General features: G+C 34.4%; 1 pseudogene; it reads left to right on the top strand.

Moving 5' to 3' along the window:
* The first annotated feature begins 3,785 nt into the window (after positions 1 to 3,785).
* Positions 3,786 to 8,992, top strand: LOC117905720 (annotated as a pseudogene).
* Positions 8,993 to 17,228: the final 8,236 nt, after the last annotated feature.

Below are 17,228 nucleotides of genomic sequence, written 5' to 3'. Positions count from 1 at the left end.
ATAATCTTCTTTTTCTTTTACTGTGAAACCCTTTGGCTGTTCCATATAAATTTCTTTGTCTAAATCACCGTGGAGAAATGCAGTCTTAACATCCATTTGCTCAATCTCCAAATCAAGACTAGTTGCCAAGCCCAAAACTTCACAAATAGATGATATCTTAACAACAGGAGAAAAAATCTCATCAAAATCAACACTTTTCTTTTGACTGAACCCTTTGACAACCAATCTAGCTTTGTAACGTGGCTGTGAAGTGTGTTCTTCTTGCTTCACTCTATAAACCCACCTGTTCTTCAAAGCTCTTTTTCCTTTTGGCAACTTGACAAACTCAAAAGAATGATTCTCATGCAATGAATTCATCTTATCTTGCATAGCATCAACCCACTTCATCTTATTTTCATCTCCTATGGCTTCCTCAAAACTTTCAGGTTCCTTCCCATCAGTTAGTAATACATAATCATCAACAGAAAACCGTGTAGAAGGATGTCAGTCTCTAGTAGACCTCCTAAGTGGAATATTTGGTGGAACCTCTGCTACAGGTGACTGCTCATGAACATCATCATCCATCTCAACCTGTGTGGGAATTTCAACATCACCAATGTCATGTTGGTCATCATGTGCTTCATCTTCAACCTATGTAGGAAGATGTGTCAAAGGAATTGGAACTAAGTCAATCAGATTATCACTATACTGAAACTCTGTTGTAGCAGTCTTCTCAATGTCTCGTATGGTGATCTTCCATGAACATAGCATCTCGACTTCTTATAAGTTTTTTCTGCACCGGATCATAAAACCTGTAACCAAGCTCATCCTAACCATAGCCAATGAATACACAAGGTCTTGTCTTAGCATCAAGCTTAGACTTCTCATTTTTCGGAATGTGCACAAAAGCCTTGCATCCAAAGACACACAAGTGATCATAAGAGATTTCATTATCTAACCAAATTCTATCCAGAACATCAAATTCTAAAGGAACACATGGTGTAAGATTGAGAGCATGTACAATAGTATTGAAAGCCCCACCCCAAAAGGATCTTGGCAACTGTGACTGCGAAAGTAAACATCTCAACCTTTCAACCAGTGTCCTATTCATTCTCTCAACCAACCCATTCAACTGAGGAGTCTTAGGAGGTGTCTTTTGATGTCGAATACCATGTTGTTTACAATACTCATCAAAAGGACCAGAATACTCACCCCCATTATCAGTTTGAATGCATTTCAATTTTTCGCCAGATTGTCTCTCAACAAGAGCATGAAATTGCTTAAACACCTCTAACACTTGACCTTTTGTTTTTAAGGTGTACACCCAAATCTTTCTTGAATGATCATCTATAGAAATCACAAAATATAGAGATCCACCAAGTGTTTTTGTTTTCACAGGACCACACACATCAAAATACACTAAATTAAGCATACTTAGCTTCCTTGTATGATGGTGTGTTTTGAATGCAACTCTGGTCTGCTTTCCTGCTAAGCAATGAGCACACTTCAAAGATCTCTTCTTCAAACTAGAAAGAAGATTTCTCTTAGCCAAAATCATCAAGCCCTTCTCACTCATGTGATCGAGTCTTTTGTGCCAAAGCTCAACCGTGCTATCATCATCCACTGCATTGATACTGGAATCCATTACCCTTGCTTGCATCAAATACAATGAGGAACACTTCTTTCCTTTTGCTATCACCATAGAACCTCTGGTGAGCTTCCACTGACTGTCACGGAAGGTGTTGCAGAACCCTTCATCATCAAGCTTACCTATGGAGATTAAATTCATGCGGATATCTGGAATGTGCTTGACATTCTTCAAAATCAACACAGTACCATTACTAGTCTCCAAACGCACATATCGCATACTAATGGCTTTAGCTGAGCCATCATTACCCATCCTAACACTTCCAAAATCACCAGATGTGTAAGATGTAAAGAAGTCTTTTCGAGGTGTAGCATGGATTGAGGCACCGCTATCAATCACCCAACTAGTCTCCTTGCAAGCAAAATTAACAACATCACTATCATAAACAATAAGGAAATCTGAAATGGGAGTGGCAACTCGGTCATCTTCACCACTATTGTCATTCTTCTTGTCTTTCACTTTCCCTTGTTTCATATCTCTCTTCAATTGGCGACAATACTTCCTTATATGCCCTTTCAAATGGCAATAGTGACACTCAACATTGGCAAACTTGTTAGTCTTACTTTTGCTTCTATCTTTGTTCTTCATACCTCTACTCTTACTCATTTCCCTCTTTTCAATAACTAGGACATCTGACTGTGAGGAAGAACCCTATGAATTTCTTCCCATCTCATCATTCAGAACACAACTCTTAACCAAATCCATATTCATAGTACCATCTAGGGCTGAGTTAGACAAAGAAGTTCTAAATGTCTCCCACGAGTCCGGCAATGTACCAAGAAGCCACAACCCTTGCACCTCTTTCTTAAACTTGATATTCATTCCAGCCAACTGATTAATAATACCTTGGAATGTATTCAAGTGATCTATCATAGGAGTTCCATCTTGATACTTCAAGCTAATCATCTTCTTGATCAGAAACAATTTATTGTTACTAGCCTTTTGAGCATATAACTGTTCGAGCTTGTTCCATAGACTCCATGCATGTTCCTCTTCACTAACATGATTGAGAACATTATCATCTACCCATTGTCTGATATAACCACAAACCTGTCAATGAAGTAAATTCCATTCTGCATCAGTTTTATTTTCTGGCTTTTCAGAAGCAAACATAGGCAAATAATAATCCTTTACATACAATAAGTCTTCCATTTTTCCTTTCCAAACATGATAATTGGAGCCATTCAGAGTAATCATTCTCTACTTGTATTGTTTTCCATTGTTCTACACAAGACACAAATTATCTTGAACTAATGCTCTGATACCACTTTGATGGGATAAACACAAACAATGCACAACCAGATTTTATCCCCTCTTGTGAGAACCTAATAGGAATCAATCGAATAGAGCAACAATAATTCACCCAATCAACAAGTATATGAACACCAAAAATTTTTAGCATGGAAAACCTTCTCCAATGTGAGAAGTAAAAACCACGGAACCCTTAGGCCACTTAAAAAAACCACTAATATAATCAATGGGTTATACAATTCTCTCTAGATAAAACTAGAGGCATACATAAACCATATCTCAAAACAAATTAATATTGGCAATTTCAACAACTTTGCATAAAGACCATGGAGAAATCTTACCAAACACAACCACTATTCTCAGACTGAAATATAACTGTTCTGAACTCCAAATTCAATCTCCACCGTCCAAAATGAAGATCAATGAGTTTTGAACGAACTCACCAAAAATCAGCTCAATTGAACCACATAACCTTGATCGGAGCCCATGATCAAAACTATCCGGATAGAAAAATCACCAAAACAAAGGCTCTGTTCTCGGACTGAAAGACAACCGTCCGGAACTCCAAATTCGATCTCCACCGTTGAGATTGAAGATCAATGAGTCACGAACATCTTCTCCAAATTTCAGGTTGATTGGCCCACAGACGAAGCAAAATCGAACCTTTGATGAAATCTGGATAGTGAAGAAAAATTGAATTTTGCTCTCTAACTTCAAAAATGGTGGTTTTCTCCTTCTCTCTTTTTTCTCCTTCTACTCTTTTTTCTTCTACCTCGGGTGGCTGCAAAAAAATTGGAAGAAAAAGAAGAAGAAGATGGATTCTTCTTCTAACCCTTTTATATAAAGGCCTAAGAGGCCTTAAATATGGGCTCTTAATTTGGGCCTTCCACATGAGGAAAAACCCAACATGGCTAACATGCTCCGAAGCCTGAAATCTCCCTTCCTGGAAGACACGGTCGATGGTGCCATTGATCATCAAGGTTATCCGTCCAAGAGATCCAGCTCCGGTGGTTAGAGATCTGCAATTTTTATCATAGGTAAGCACCGGAAACCATAATTTGTTCTTCCTTTTTCTCCCGTACACCCAATAACAATATGCCATATAACTTCATGCAAAATGGAGAATTTGCAAAGGTGTTGAAGTTGCGGAGAGGTTTGCTTACTGTGGCATAGGATCCAATCTTATAAACTATCTTACGGGACCTCTGGGGTGGTCCACAACCATGGCTGTTGCTAACGTGAATACATGGGGTGGGACGACGACCTTGCTACCTCTTTTAGGAGCTTTTGTTGCAAATTCTTATAACCTTGGTCAATATCGCACCATTGTTCTTGCTTCTCTTCTCTACATCCTGGTTGGTCTCTCTCTCTCTCATCCACTGTCCTACCATCCCATGGTGGTTGAATATGCCTTAAGTTTAGCTTCTTATTAGCGAAAATGGGTCCTCTACATACCCAGAACCACTGTTTTAGAATCATCATAAGAAGGGTCCTCTTCTTTGGGTTATTTGATTAATAAGACTAATTTTTGAAATTTAACCTTCGACCCTTTTTTTTAAATCTCATTTGGACAAAAATACCCTCATTGTTTTCTTATAAAAATAACCATCTCTTTTAAAACCTATGTAAATACTTAAAATGACAAAGGATATTTATGTAAAAAAATGAGTTATTTTTCAAGAAAAAATACGGAAATGGTTAGATTTACAATTTGAAGATTATTTAATCCATTTTAACCAAATAATTATTCTTATTATTAATTTTAGAAAAATTTAGATAATTTGGATTTAAATTTATAAATATAGATCGGAGAGTTTATCCTACAAAGTGCAAATGGAATAAAAAATTAGTATTAACTAATATGTATCAAAATTGAATTTGTATGAGATGAAAGAATCTTTAATTTACTGTTTGATATAATAGGATTTATACTTTGATTTTTGTACAACTTTTTTTTTTTTCTGAAAATTTTAAATATTATATATGTATCTATGCATATAACAATTCCATTAAAAAAGTGGTCAATTGCATTAAAAAACTTGAGCTTGCAAGCCCAAAGCTTTGGGGTCCATTGATTTAAAATAGTAAAAACTAAGCAAAAGAGCATAAAGTGATATTATTAATAGGTTATGGACAGCTAGCTGGCCATTAATCAACTATTATTCCACATCATATACTACATAGTACACCACAAAGAGTCCATGCACTCATTAATTACTTCTACGTCAAAAGCATTTTCCTCCATTAGTAAATGTGTTTGTGTATTTCTCATCCAAGGGGTTTCATAGCCTTATCTTGCTTTGACCACTTGTTAAAAATTGTCATCTTTTTATTTCCTAAGTAACAATCTACATTTGAAAATTTTAATTTTTGGGGAAGCACACTTGTGGATTAGGACAAACTTTATTAATTCAATAAGCTTGGTTAGTTCTAAATTTTAAAGACTTATCTATGGTCTCCCCACTTCCCAAGTTATTCTCAAAATACCAAGTATAAGTGGATTATTAGTCTAAGCACCATTGCGAGAAACAAATTCTTCTGGTAAAAAATAGAACGATCGATTTATATCTTTGACTTGGGTTGCTATGGATCTCAGGGGCTGAGCTTGTTAACTTTATCTGCTATGCTTCCTTCCCTCATCGCCTTCCAAAGCCAAAACGTGGACTACTTCACATCATATTCTCCTCCTCAGCTCCAGATAGTATTGTTCTTTTTCTCTCTATACTTAGTAGCAGTTGGGCAAGGGGGTCATAAGCCTTGCACACAGGCTTTTGGAGCTGATCAGTTTGATGGACAAAATCTAGAGGAGTGCAAAGCCAAAAGCTCATTCTTCAACTGGTGGCTTTTTGGTGTATCTACTGGTACTTCAGTAACTTATTTGATTGTCAGCTACATTGAAGATAACTTTAATTGGGGTCTTGGATTTGGAATTCCCTGCATTGTCATGGTTGCAGCCCTGCTTGTTTTCTTGCTTGGAACTAGAACTTATTGGTTTACAATCAAAGGAAATGGGGAAAGCCCATTTGTGAGAATTGGAAAAGTATTTGTTGAAGCCAGACCTTGACCATTAGGCTCTTGTTACAACAAAAGTTGCTTCCAATTTGTGGGTGATTTTCAGAGAATGCGTTTAGACAGCAGCCGGTTTGTTCAGTTACTCAAAAGAGCGAGTCTGGTTTATACACGCCATGCTCTATTATTGGCAGAACTCACCGTGAGACTAATATGCTTAAAGATGCATAGAAAACTCTTCCTTGTAAAGAATGTCCTGAAAATGTCAGTTTTGATTTTTGAAAATTGTTTTGAGTGCTTTTTGACATAGTATTCTAAGTTGCTTTCATAATTTTGTGATAATCATCTTCAACTTTGATTCTGTGAACCACAGGGGATAGGCTTGTTAGCGGTATCTGCTGTGCTTCCTTCTCCAAGCCCTTCTGAATGCCAAAAAAGTGATGAAATCGGTTCTTGTTCTCCTCCTCAGCTACAAGTAATCCTCTTCTTTTTCGCTCTATATCTTGTAGCAGTTGGGCAAGGTGGGCACAAGCCCTGTGTCCAGGCTTTCGGAGCTGACCAGTTTGATGGACAAGATCCAGCGGAGGGCAAAGCCAAAAGCTCATTCTTCAACTGGTGGTACTTCTCTATGTGCTTTGGTACTCTAATAACTCTCTTTGTCTTGAACTACATTCAAGACAACCTGAATTGGGGTCTTGGATTTGGAATCCCCTGTATTGCCATGGTGATTGCACTACTTGTTTTCTTGCTTGGGACCAAGACATACTGGTATCAGGGTTCAAAATCTTAGTCGAGACCGGTACAACTCGGCCGAGTCATATTCGCCTCAGCCATGGCCGGTACCAGGCCGATACCCGAGTTGGATATTTTATCAGTTTGCGAACAAACTCGATTGGATTGAAGATAAATGAACAGTCTTGGAGTGAATCCCATGGAAACTTTGAGACAACTCCAAGATCATGTTGTGACTAAGCTATTTGGGTAATTGGTAATGGAAAAAAAGGTAATATTGGAGTAGAAATGGTGGAGAAGATGAGAGGATCAAAACCCACGAAAATGAAAAATACAAAGAGTTAGAATCCTGCATCTTGGAGTCGCCGATGAGGTTGAAGAAGCACGCTTGCTTGTTCGGATCGCCCAAGTTCCCGCCGGAGATGGAATTGAGCAACATGACGAGGAGGCAGAGTTGCCGGACTCCGACACCACTGTTATTGACGGAGAACGACGGTGAGGTGGTTGATGGAAGTGGTAGAAGAGAGAAAGTGGGCCTGTTGAGGAGCTGCTTGAGACTTGTGGGTTTAGAGGAGAAATGAGTATCTTGAGAGAGAGAGAGAAGAGAGAATTATTTGACCGGTGGATGGATGGGGTTATGGCATCTAACAAAGATGAGGATTTGGGTTTTAAATAATCTAATGAAAATTATATTGATAAAAAATGAATAATGAATATTAGACTTATATCAAATAAATAGGAAATGAATATTTATATAATAATTAAAATTAATGAATAAATTTTATAAGAAAAATTATATTTATTTTTTTAAAGATGAATCATGGTTTTATTTTTTTAATAATTGAAAATATTTTTTAAAAAAGTTAAAATATTTAATTTAAACAATTTTTTATAAAAAAATTTACTTTTTATTATTTCATTTTCAATAAGAAACATTTATTATCAAGTGATTAAATTAAAATATTTTTAGAGATTTTTAATATTATTATAAATCATCCCAAAAGTATGCTTTTATTATAATTTGAATAATTTGAATATAATAGAAGTTTATTTTATTAATTTTTTATTCTACTTATTTGTATTTAATTTTTTTTTTAATAATTTTCATAATTTTTAAAAATTATTTTGAGCTCTTAAATTAGAATTTTTTCCGTATCACCCGATACTGATCCGAGATACCGAGATCGATGTGCCTCAGGATCTCTCGAGTCAATGACTGATACCGCTGACTTTGAACTATGACCGGTATAGTGTCAATGAAGATGAGAAAAGCCCATTTGTGAGGATTGGTCAGGTGTTTGTTGCAGCAGCTAGAAATTGGAGGACAACTGATTCGTCTCTAAATGTTGAAGAGGTAGCTCGAGGAACCCTACCTCACCAAGGTTCTCAGCAGTTCAGGTAAGAGAGATTTGTGTTTCTGCACTGATATTTAAAAAAGGTAGGCAAACACATAGTTCTCAGGGAAAATGATTTCGAATTCAATGCCATCAAGACGTCCACAAAGCATATTGGAACTCATCTAACATAGTATAATGTGACCCTAACTCTTGTTATAGGTTTCTTAACAAGGCCTTGCTTGCACCGGATGGTTCCAAGGACGATGGCAAGGTGTGTAGTGTCAGTGACGTTGAAGAAGCAAAGGCGGTTCTGAGACTGTTTCCCATATGGGTTACGTGTTTGGCCTACGCTATTGTGTTTGCACAGTCATCGAATTTCTTTACCAAGCAAGGAATTACTATTGATCGATCACTCGGGTCAGGGTTTGTGATACCAGCAGCTTCACTTCAGTCCTTTATCACCCTTGCCATTATCATCTTCATCCCCATATACGATCGCATTTTTGTTCCCATTGCAAGATCATTAACCAGGAAACCATCTGGCATAACAACGCTTCAGAGGATCGGAACTGGGATTTTCTTATCTTGCATCTCCATGGTAATTGCAGCCCTGGTTGAGATGAAACGGCTCAAAACCGCTGAAGAATACGGACTGATTGATATGCCAAAGGTGACGGTTCCAATGAGCATGTGCTGGTTGATTCCCCAATACATCTTGTTTGGAGTTTCGGACGTGTTCACCATGGTTGGTCTGCAGGAGTTTTTCTATGATCAGGCCCCAAATGAATTAAGGAGTGTCGGCCTCGCCCTCTACCTCAGTATCTTCGGTGTAGGGAACTTCCTGAGCAGTTTTCTCATCTCTGTCATCGACAAAACAACTAATGAAGATGACCAAGGTAGCTGGTTCAATGACAATCTTAATCAGGCACATCTTGATTACTTCTACTGGCCGCTGGCCGGGCTCAGTGCAGTTGGGTTGGCTACCTACTTGTATTTTGCAAAATCCTATATTTATAATAAGGGAAATACAATGTAAGTACCCTTCATTTTTATTATTATTGTTCCACCAATGTAGGATATAGTAAATACAAATTGTTATATTAGATGATCTCTGTTGAAAAATTCAAATATTTCAAATCATTTGTACGTGTTTTTTCTTTCGGGTGAATGGATATAGTGGGTTTTTTAATGTTTGATTTTAAATATAATATAATTTTTTTTCTTCCTTCTATTTTATTTTTTTATATTTTCATTTTCCCTCAAAATTTCCCCGTTACCAAACATAACTTTAACCTATACTAACCACTTTTTTAATACAAAAAGAAAATATGATAGAAGTGATGAGAACAATTATTTCAGGGTGCAACCTAGGTTTTGAAGTGGAATTTTTTACGAAGATTAAGAGGGTGTTTAGTAAATCAACTTAATAAATCAATTTAATGATGTAATATCTCTTAACAATTTAATTTGAGTTATTATATGGATTAAACATGTTTGACAAAATAACTTAGGACTTGTTTGGTAACTGTTTTCGAAAACAATTTTTTATTTTTTAGAACAAATAAATAGAAAGACACATTTGACAATCACAAAATAGAAAAGACAAACACAAAAAAGAAAACTATTTTTTGTTCTAAACAACAAAAAATGTAGTATTTTCACATAATATATTTGAATTGTTTTTAGTTATTTTTATTCATTTTCTAAAAATTGTTTTAAAAAATAATTATACAAATATGAATAATGATTAAAAAGAAAGTACTATATATAAGAATTATTTTTGAAACATCTTTAAAAACATAAAAAAATTAGTTAAAACATTTTAAGTTTTCAAACAAAGGTTTGTTCTACAAAAATATTGGAGAAGAGTTTTCAAAAACTGTTCTAAAAAATTGTTTTCCAAAGTTGTTTTCGAAAGTAGTTAACAAACATATGAAAAATTAATAATCAAGTTATGAGTGGTGTGGCTGTTCATTGTTGTTGCAAGCTTGTCCTTGTAAGAGGCTCCACGCTTACTCACTCACTTCAGGTCAGAAAACCTATTCATCATTTGCCTTCTCTTTTTGGTGTTGTCTTTCCATTTTTTTTAAAATAATAATTTTATATATTTTATTTATTAGTCTCATTTTCCAGATTTTTAATATTTGTACCATTTAAAAAAAAACATTTATTAAAAATAGTAATTATAAAATTGATTTAGGATTTATAGTAATATAAAAAAATATTTCTAAATTTATGAAATACTAATAAAAATTGTTTCTATCAACTTCTACAGACTTATATAAGCATGCTTGTGAAATCTAGTCGATTACTACCTGAACCTCTTGCACTCTCTTTTGCTTCCAAATCATCTAGTCTTCTATCCATCAAGTAATGCATACAAGCAACTAGCCTTTGCCTTGTTCATACCCTTTTCCCTTGGTTGCTCTTTGATCACTAGATCTTCCACATCAACCATGTAAGCCAAGAAATGAGATCTCCTCGTCTAGTGTCTTGATCATGAAATCTCCACTATACATCATGTCAAGAAGTTTCATCTTGATTATAACAAAAATCTATGCTTCGATGACACTAATATTATTCGAGCAATATAAAAGGCTTAAATCACCTAACTTAAGTTAAATTAGTGTTCAAACCCTAACTATGGATCTAATTTTTATTTTGAGTTTAATTCCACATTTAAGAAATGAAAGAAATGCTATGTTCAAAGGTCATTTTCACATATTTGTTACTTAACAAATCTCTCTATGGGCTCAAGCAAGCCATCAAATCAAATCCGGTAATTTCCTTTTGTTTACAAACATAATTATAGTCTCATCTTATTTTAGTTATGTAGATGATGCCATTATCATAGAGGACAAAGAATCTCTACTCAACCAATTATCCACAAGTTGAACATAGAGTTTGCATAGAAAGACCTTGGCACTCTCCGTTACTTCCTTAGAGTAGAAGTATGACACTTCCCTGGTGGCATCTATCTTTCACAAAATAAGTACACAAGAGATCTCTTTACCAAAGCTCAAGTGGCAAAGTGTCCTCCAATCTCAACCCTAGTAATTTGCAAGAGAAACCAGTTTCGTTGATGACAACAACCTTATAGATGCTACACAATACTGATTTCTAGTAAGGAGTCTCTAGTACCTCACAATTACTACACTTGACATCACCTATGCTATGAATAGAGTTCGTCAAAACTTCCAAGCAACAAAAAAGTCCAATATTTGGGCCATCAAACACATCCTTCGATGTATCAAAGGAATGCTTGACTATGGTCTTCACTATCTCTTTGAAAGCGTAATAAACCTATATGATTTCTTATACTTAAAATTAGGCTAGTTGTAAATGATAAAATTTTAAACGACATAGGATCACATGTAGACATTAAAGCATGCATTAAATGATAATAAATGAAATGCTTACCTTGATTAATGCCATGTAAAGCCATTTTCGTGCTCTACTGGTGTCCAAGAATATGCTCAGTTCATGATGGTATGAAAATTAGGGTTCAATGAGCTCTTCCCTTTCTACACCCAAGATTCAGTTCGTGTGTGCTCTCAAGACGAGTGTGCAGTGCGTGCCCTTTTTTCAGCTCCCAAGAAGAAGAAGCCTTCCTTTGCACTTATATATATATATATATCACACATTTCACACATTATTTGGACCACTTGACTTAATGGGTCAGTAAAGTGAATTAGGGTGAGCCCATAAAAAATCAAGCAACAATATGTGTTGAGCCCCATTATGGACCACAATGCAAAAATAAAATAACATTGGTTTATGATATTGTCACATTGATTATGTAAGTCCACACATAAAAAATTCCAACAATTCTCCCACGTGGATTACATAATCAAACATCACAACATATACATAATCATAAATCAATGTCCCATAGAATCTAATCAAAACAAATAATCAAAAGCAATCATACATGCTTCATTGCTTGATTCACAGGGAAATATACAATAATAACAATCCTTCCAACAATATCATAATATTACAATACCAGAAATGGCTCCCAACAACTTAATGCAACCTAGGCTCCCAACAACCCCATTTGAGATACATGTTCATGAAGCACAACTATGGGTAAGCCTTTTGTTAGTGGATCTGCCAACATACCTTTTGTTGACATGTGCTCAATATCAATAAGAGACTCTACCACTTTCTCCTTAACAAAATAGAACTTTACATCAATATGTTTAGAGCGAGAAGTACTCCTAGTGTTCTTAGAGAAAGAAACAACTGCGGAATTATCAGAAAATAATTTCAATGGTCTAGAAATGGAGTCAACAACTCCCAAAACTGAAATAAAATTCCGCATCCATATAGCATGACAACAAGCCTCATAACATACCACATACTCTGCCTCCAGAGTTGAGGATGTTGTAAGTGTCTGCTCGACACTTTTCCAAGATACAACCTCTCCTGCCATCACAAAAATATAGCCCATAGTGGATTTCTTATCATCTATGTAACCAACAAAATCAACATCACAAAACCCAACTACATCAAGTATGTTGGTGCGCTGATATGTCAACATTAAGTCCTTAGTTCCTTGCAAATACCTAAGGACCTTCTTAGCAGCTTTCCAATGTTGACTCTCAGGATTGCTCAAGTACCTTCCCATCATGCCCATAACAAATGCAATATTAGGGCGTGTACATACTTGAGCATACATAAGGCTACCAACTAAAGATGAATAAGGAATTATTCTCATTTCCTCTTTCTCATCATCATTTTGAGGACACTGAGCCTTTGAAAACTTATCACCCTTCAAAATTGGCGCTCTAGTAGAACTATAGTTGTGCATATTGAACCTCTTCAATATCTTCTCAATATAGGTTCTTTGAGACAATTTAAGCACCCCATTAGCCCTATCACGAAGAATCTTTATGCTCAAAACATAAGAAGCCTCACCAAGATCCTTCATGTCAAAATGGGTTGACAACATGTGCTTTGTCTCAATCAACAAGTCAGAATCATTTGATGCAAGTAGTATATCATCAACATATAAAACAAGAAATATATAACTACTCCTACCGACCCTCAAATATATGCATCTGTCAACCGTATTCTCTTTAAAACCATTTTGGGTGATAATCCTATCAAACCTCAGATACCACTGCCTCGAAAGTTATTTCCAGTAAGAGGCTTGATGGCAGATAATTGCAGAGTAATTCTAGGATTGCTAGTAGCTGAAAAATAGCAATATTAAACAATATGCATGTTACTACAGTATCATGCTATTTGCTAGTTTCCAGAATTTCTTAATTTAGCAATAGCTTGGAATCTTAAAATTCCACAGCGATAAGGACAACTAATTAAATATCACAACCAAGATGCACTAATTTTATTACTGAAAAGGCAAAAGAAAATTAGTACGATTCATAATATATAATTAATTTCCTTCATCAATCTAAGCATCCTACCAAGTATTATAATCATCGATAGGACAATTACAATACCCGTATGGACCTTAGTAATCACAATGATAAAGCAACCAAAAGTGGGGGATAAAATATCTCAACAAAGACAATTTGACACATATAGGATCATGATAGGCAACCACATATATGTTCACTGTTGTCATGATAAACTCAAATATTTAATTTGCACAACTTGACACACTTGGAATTGCAATAGGCAATCACACAAGTGTTCTTTATTGTCATAATAAATTTAAATATTTAACAAAAAAGGGCCTAGGACAACATTATTGGTATAAGATAAAAAATTATACCATAAAGAACAATAATAATAATAATAATAATTGTCCCAATAAAACCAAATTTAACAAATGCATAATAATTCCAAGAATACCAAGACAACCAAAAAAAAGTTTTTTTTTATGACGTCATGATGACATTATTATGCACTGTTCATCTTCTCCCCCGGGCTGAACACGACCTAGTTCTTCTAGAAAAGAAAAAAAAAATTTAGGCCAAAATTTTGTGCATTTTATGACGAAAACACTTAGGTTTCCATCCTCAAACATCAATCCTTCAATCTAAACCAAAAACTTACACAAAAAAACGCATAAAAGGAAGCACCAGAATAAACCCTAATTTTCGAAATCCCATCAAATAAGCTCCAAAAACCATAAAAAAAAAGTTTTGCTCCAAACAATGTTTTCTACAAGTCTCCAACATCAATCAGGCTTGAAAACCGAGAATCAACATCAAACAAAAAAAAAAGAGCTCCAAGAAAGGGCTTCCAAACCAAACAACGGGAAACCCAAAATAACCCAAATATGCAGCTCAAATGTCATCCATGTATAGCTATGATACCAATTGATGAAATTTTAAACGACATAGGATCACATGTAGACATTAAAGCATGCATTAAATAGCAATAAATGAAATGCTTACCTTGATTAATGCCATGGAAAGCCATTTTTGTGCTCTACTGGTGTCCAAGAATATGCTCAGTCCGTGATGGTATGAAAATCCAAGTTCAATGAGCTCTTCCCTTTCTACACCCAAGATTTAGTCCGTGTGTGCTCTCAAGACGAGTATACAGTGCGTGCCCTTTTTCAGCTTCCATGAAGAAGAAGCCTTCCTTTGCACTTATATTTTTATATATATATCACACATTACACACATTATTTGGACCACTTGACTTAATGGGCCAGTCAAGTGAATTAGGGTGAGCCCATAAAAAATCAAACAACAATATGTGTCCAGTCCCATTATGGACCACAATGCAAAAATAAAATAACATTGATTTATGACATTATCACATTTATTATGTAAGTCCACATAAAAATTCCAATAGTAAAGACACTTAATGAATTACAACTGAGCTCTCTCTTTTCCTTAGCACCAATTGCATCTTTAGCACAAAAGTTGAGTATGGATATTGATCCCACCAAAACTATTAGACCAAAACACGTATACCTGACTAAGTCAAATTGAGATCAAGTGGTTAAAATAAGCCAACCTAAAGACACGTCAATTCTAAAAATGTATCTAAATAACACCCACTTGCACCGGGTCAAGCTAATACACTTAGTAAAAAAGGAAACCCACCTTTGACTTAACTCAAGGGGCAAATGTTATGCATGAATGGCATGTCATTAACCACACATACTATAAAATCAAGACCTAAGAAAGAGCTAAGGGAGAGTTTGCCACTTGCAAGAACCACCAAAGACAAAAATCCTGAAAATCCTACACTAAAAAAAAAAAGAGGAATCTTCAAATATCTTGCATCCATTGCAGTTGAGTTAAAATGTATCACATTCCTACTCCAAGATATTGGCATTCACCTAAGTGATCATTGTCCTCAATTTCTTTGTGACAATATGAGTTCCATACATCTTGTGAAGAATCATGTCTTCCACATATACACAAAATACATTAAAATCAACAACAATTTCATTTAAGAAAAAATAGCAATTAGCTCCCTTCACATATGACAGATGGAATCTTTTTAACAAGTATTAAGATTTTCTCACTAAGCCCCTATCATGTGAATTGTTCACAAATTTTCATTACAAGTTAGGAGTTTCAACTATCTCACTTGCCAACTTGAGTGGGCATGTTAAATAATTCAATAAATAGCTCGTAAATTCTTCTCAATAGTTGGTTAATCAAATTTATTTAGACTAAGTTTGACATTGATTTTATGCCATGTTTGTAGCCTTTCTAATACTTAAAAGATAAAAATTTTCAATTGTTAGGAAAACTAGAAACACTTTCTAGAATTACAGTCAAACGCACTGTTAAACCCTTATCAAATAATTATGGATCAAAGCTTGTCAATAACAAGAGTATGCAAGAATCATGCAGAAGTAAACTGAGTAGACATTTTCATAGAAAGCTCTTTTTCACCGGAACTGGTTGTATATATTTATATTCCATTCTCTGCTAATGCATTTTGCAACCATTTGGAATAGTTTCAAGGTTTTGGTAGTGGGAGGTAGAGATTGCATTTCCTAAGTATATATATATGTATGACTTTAAATTGACATGAAATTAGTGAATTTTGGTTAAATCTAATTCCATTTGTGATATTATTTGTCAACTTGCCTAAAACATAAACAAGATTTAAAGTTCAAGACTTCAATTTTTTTATCCTATTTTCCTACATTTGGTTAATTGTCTTATTGAAACAATTATAACCCAATTCATTTTTAATTGTTTAATCATCATGTTATGTGATGTAATTATGAATTTACAATGTATGATCTCATGCGACTATTATAATCCTATATTTTTAATAAGTTTTAAGAAAATAAGATTTGAATCAATAATTTAAATTAAATAAATTACTTTTTGTAATAGGTTAATTGAGAAAACATAAATTTAAAGTCTTAATTAAACATGTTATATGGATCAAAGCCAGTAAATTTGACCTAACCCAATTTATTCCATAGATCAAAGTCAGTAATAACCTTTGTATCATATTATCCTTATAATATTAACCAGAGATTCCCCCAAGAGGATTGTAACTCAATTATTAAACTGAGAGGTCATATTTAGGTTGAACAAATTTTTAGAATACTCTTATATTAAATAATTATTATAGTAAGACTATACTTGATTCCCCAAAAGTATTAAGGAAAGAAAAAAATTGTTAAAAAAATGATTTTCTCATATTTGATTTTACTATCGAAAGAAAATAAAATATAATTAAAATTAATAAGAAATTTATATATTTTTAAATTATTTAATCCTCACAAAGAAGAGTTAAATAAGTAAAATAAGTTTGAAGTAAGATACAAAACTAATTTATAAACTTTAAATTTATTTTTTTTATCTTTTCTTTCTTTCTACTTTTCCTTTCTATTCTCTTTCTCTCGCATTTTCCCTCTAACTTTCCAGAAACCAAACATAGCCTAATGGAAGGAGATTCTAAGATAGTTTATGATACTATTAGAAGAGTCAAAATTCACAATAGTATTAATATTTAGTACATGATACTTGAAATCATCATTACATAGAAATAAAATAAAATAAAATATTAATATTATTTCTAAATCTTGTTTAAAGGGAGATGGTGCAGCTGGCATCACTATCCAAAATCAAATTCTATCACTTTCCCAAATCAAATTCTCATAGCCATTAATTCTATGCTCAGAGCTTGAAAAAATAAAAGAAAATAGCAAAAGTTGTGCACTAGGACCACATCAGCAAAGAGGATTCCTATGTGCTGGTGACTTGTGCGTGGTGAATCTGATGCACAACTAAGAATTGAAGTACACACAACGAACATAACCCGCAAACAAAGAAGCCTGCAGATATACCAAGACATCTCCTTAGTGTAGT

The sequence above is a fragment of the Vitis riparia genome, chromosome 18, assembly GCF_004353265.1.
Source record: "Vitis riparia cultivar Riparia Gloire de Montpellier isolate 1030 chromosome 18, EGFV_Vit.rip_1.0, whole genome shotgun sequence".
Classification (NCBI taxonomy): Eukaryota; Viridiplantae; Streptophyta; class Magnoliopsida; order Vitales; family Vitaceae; genus Vitis; species Vitis riparia.
This window is presented reverse-complemented; position numbering and strand designations above follow the sequence as displayed.